This window comes from Triticum dicoccoides, chromosome 5B (genome assembly GCF_002162155.2).
Source record: "Triticum dicoccoides isolate Atlit2015 ecotype Zavitan chromosome 5B, WEW_v2.0, whole genome shotgun sequence".
Classification (NCBI taxonomy): Eukaryota; Viridiplantae; Streptophyta; class Magnoliopsida; order Poales; family Poaceae; genus Triticum; species Triticum dicoccoides.
In genome coordinates, this window is record NC_041389.1 from 601,825,654 (window position 1) to 601,830,201 (window position 4,548).

Sequence of the window (4,548 nt, forward strand, 5' to 3'; positions counted from 1 at the left end):
CTGGGTCGAGGAGCTCGACTCCGTACTCTGGGGGCTGCGGACCACGCCAAATCGCACCACCGGATACACAACATTTTTTATGGTATACAACGCAGAGGTAGTACTACCCTGCGATATAATTCATGACTCACCTCGCGTGCGCATGTAAGAAGAGAAAGAAGCCGAGCTAGATCTGCAGGACAACTTAGTTACCCTAGAGGAGGAGCGTGACGTCGCAAAAGCCCGTTACGCATTCTATCAGCAACAGGCTCGAAGGTATCAAAGCAGAGAAGTACGGGACAAAACTTACAACGTTGGCAAACTCGTTCTATGCCTACCGGAGAAGAAGAAGGACAAGCTCAAGCCCAAGTGGGAGGGTCCCTTCATCATTGATAAAGCTCTCACCGGAGGAGCGTACCGTCTGTGTAATGCATCAGATAACAGACTCTAGCTGAACCCATGGAACGCGGCCAGACTCCGAAGATTCTATGCCTAGTGCCGGATTCAGTGTTCATCTCTTTACCTCCGCCTTTTCAATTATGTCCTCCTTTCTTTCTCTTCCTATTTTCTTTTTACACACAAAGCCTTGAAAGCTTTACGGATGCTTCGATCGCTCCGGCCGCACTACGCGTCCTCAATATACCTGGGGGCTTCCTATACGGAAGCTTAATATAATTATTTTCATGGCTTCATGCCCACCACATATGTGTCACCTTTCCATATGTGACTTTTCATCACCATTATATGCATCGATATGACTTAAGTTTCGGCCATGCTGGGTTGCCTGGCTCTTGTGTTTATGCCCTACGTTCCCGTTAATTCGTCTAGGGCATAAGGGGAGCACCTCTGCGATTGTTACTGCTGGTTCAGCCAGATGTGTACCTCAGACGGGGTGAAGCCTAAAGCTAGCGTTCTTAAGGGAATATTCGGTCGGTGAACAAAAGATGTTTTTTGTTTATTACACCATAAATCCCCAGGTGTTTTGTATCCTGCGTCTCTGTTCGCAGTTCGGACATGCACATCAATTCATGCGTACCCACGGAAAGGAACCCCTAACGGGACTATTCTCTCTAGAAGATGTTTCTTACTATCCATGTAATATAACATAACTAGTTGGTTACTTGTGTGTTCAAGCTCTTATGACCCCTACGCCTGGTTTCCATGCATACCTCGGTTTTACATAACTGAGTGGGTATTCGGATACACTTCGGACTGTCGGGTCCAGAGGCTGAAGCGAAAAGGTCTGCCATGACAAATGATTTACAATCCGGCTAGGGACTACATACGTCCATTGAAGTACATAGTCACTTGGACTGGCTAAATTCTTATTCTATACCATCCAACAGGCTGTCTAGCCTACAATCCTGTTGGGAATACTTTGCAGCTAATGCTACTTGTTCATAAAGCAGACTTACGGGAATCTCTTCCCCATCTGGCCCCACCAGCCCGACTTCGGCCATATGGTTTGGGTCAGCCTTGGCGTATCGCGTCTTCACCATGGCCCAGGCTTCCCTTGCACCTTGTCGGCAGGCTGATACCTTCCATAACCGGAAGCGTTATTGTGCTCCTTTGAGCATATCCACAAGCTCCCCCATGCCTCCTGGCAGGGAAGCGGATGGCCACAAGGCCTAGGCAATACCCTGCATCACCTGCTGAGCTCATTCGTGCAGTTGTGAGAGATCTCGCAGCAAATCGCCTGCGGATCCGGGCATCTCCTCTTCTGGACAGCCCGTCAGCATACCTACAGACATAACTCTGTTAATACGCTTCCTCGCTGAACTATACTACAGTTCGTTTAAGCACTTACCATAAATGCCACGTCGAAGCCTCTTGTTCTCCTTCACGGAGTCCGCAAGCTGAGCTCGAACATCTGTTAATTCGACGCTCAGCCGGATATTGGCATCTTGGAGATTGTTTTTCTCCTGCCTAACCTGCGTAAGCACACGCTCGCCAGCCTTTAGTTGTCTTCAGACATGTGGCTCACTATCTTTTACGATCTCTGAATTCTCTCTGGGATTGTCTGCAGAATCTTCTGCTGGACTTATAAAGCATGCCGAATACTAGCTGGTATATGTCCTAAAAATTTCTCTATTGAGACAAGTATTACCAGATGAGGCCTTCTGGGATTCCTCTAGTTTGGCAACTGCGGCCCTCAGCTGGGTCTTGCATTCCTCCAGCTCTTGAGATAAATGGGTATTCTTCTCTACAAGAACCTGTGCATATAATGATCATTAAATCAGTTGTTCCAACAGTTTCAAGTCTTAGGGGCTACTGATATACATGCTTATCAAAATTTTCTTAGCCGTATATCCTTTGCATACTGGTCCGTCGCTCGGGCGAGTCCATCTTGAGCAGCTTGGATGTATGTGTCTCCCGAATTGAAGGCATTGAATGCCTCTTCGGGAAAAATACCATCGCGGAGTACGGCCCGTCGGCGCCGGTGATTCATGGCGCTCTCTACTTCGGAGTTTGTGGCGGAGAGCCTATCTGCATCCTCTGTCGGAGGACAATTTTGTGTTGTCCCCACACTAGCCTCCACTCGTGACGCCGGTTCTGCAATCCGGCTGGTGGAGGCGTGGCCGACGGGGTCTCCGGATATAGTCTGGCGACTACTCTTCCTGCCAGGACATGATGGATGTTGTTACATTTCAAAGATGATAATCATAGAGCAGATTTTAAATTATACCTCTGTGGCGGTGTTTCAATCCTGACCGCCTTCCTCTTAAACCTGCCTGGCCTAGATGCCCTTTGCTGATGAGCCCCTAGGGGCTCGGCGCCGCGTCCCAGTGGCCTTCTCTATAAAAGTACGATATATGTGCATAAGGTATGGTATAAAGAAGGAATCCTTTTTGGAGGTTAGGACTTCAGCTTTGCTTACACGTGATACAGGGAGCAGTCCGGGACAATCAGCGATGATTTCCACCAAGGTGCCGTCACAGCTTGCCTGATAAAGTGTCCCATCAACAAGCTCCACAGATATATACGGATCTTCTTCAAGTCCGTGGTCGAGAGCCCGGCCAGGATCCTCTGGTTGCGGAGAGGGGCTGTTGAACTCTTTCACGGCCTTCCTCGGTTCCTACTTTGAAATAGCAAGGTAAATGGTTGTGACAAAGGATGCAAGAATGGATAGAGTTGAGTAAAGAGTAACGGCTTACCCAGCTTGGGGGGTTGTACATGGAAAATCCATCTCGCGGCTTAATACGGAGGAACTCCTCTTCTTCTCCTTTATATAAATCAGACAGTATTCTCGCCAGAGCGGTGGCGGAGTCCGGACCATTACGACCGCAGCGGGTGGCATCGTCTACCCATTGAAGTGCCACATGGGATTTCCCCGATATTGAAGTGGCTGCACCCCCCGCATTATGCATATTGACATAACTTCGATTATCGTCAGTCCTGATTGGGCCAGTTTTTTTATCCTTCCCATCAGGAAGTGGACTTCTCTGTCATCTTCCTCCTGGGGGCTCCGAGGGCGCCAGCTTTGGCGTTTCTTCAGTGGAGCGTTAGTGAACTCAGGAAGGCCCGCCCGGACTGGGTCTGGAAGGGGAACGTCATCTACATAAAACCACTCCATGGGCCAGTCTTCGGATGCCTTCTTTGGAGTGCCGGACAAGTATCCGGTCTGGGCGACGCGCCATATTTCGGCTCCGCCCACTTGATATATAGATCCCTCCTGATTACGAGGGACGAGGCAGAATAGCCTCTTCCATAACTCAAAATGAGCCTCGCAGCCCAGAAATAGCTCGCAGAGGGCAACGCAACCTGCGATGTGCAGTACGGAGACGGGGGTGAAGTTATGTAGCTGGAGGCCGTAGAACTCCAGGAGCCCGCGGAGGAACGGGTGGATTTGAAACCCGAGTCCTCTTAGCAAATATGGGACAAGGCATACCCGCTCCCCCTGAGATGGGTTAGGAAGGCTCTCCACTAGCTCCCCGCCATTATAGGTGGCTAGTCCAGCTCGGACGGGGACCATATATGCAGGTGGAAGAAACCCTTGGGTCTGCAACTCTACTAAACGGCTGTGGGGGACAAAACACTTTTCCCAATCACCTGGCTTGGAGCTAAGGGAGCGAGAAGAGGAGCTGCGGCGACCAGCCATGATGGAATGGTTTTTCCGGATGCGCTCCGTTGAATGCTTTCTTGGGGGAAGAAGGTGAGATTTGGATCTGAGGATCCCCGTCTCTTCAAATAGACGGTTCGCTTACAGGGTCAGGGTGGCAAATGTAAAAATGCCCTGGCTCCTCGTATTCACTCGACACGTGGAGATGGCCATTATTGAAGCACAGAAGCCGAGGAGTACAACATTAATGGGAAGCCGGACACTGTTCGCTACGACAGGTACTCTGGGTTTGGAGAAGAACCCGCCTTGCAATGCTGAAGACAATCTGCGTGCTGGACTCACCATCATTGAAGCCTGGTTCGGGGCATACTGAGGGAGTCCTGGATTAGGGGGTATCCGGACAGCTGGACTATATACTTTGGCCGGACTGTTGGACTATGAAGATACAAGATTGAAGACTTCTTCCCGTGTCCGGATGGGACTCTCCTTTGCATGGAAGGTAAGCTTGG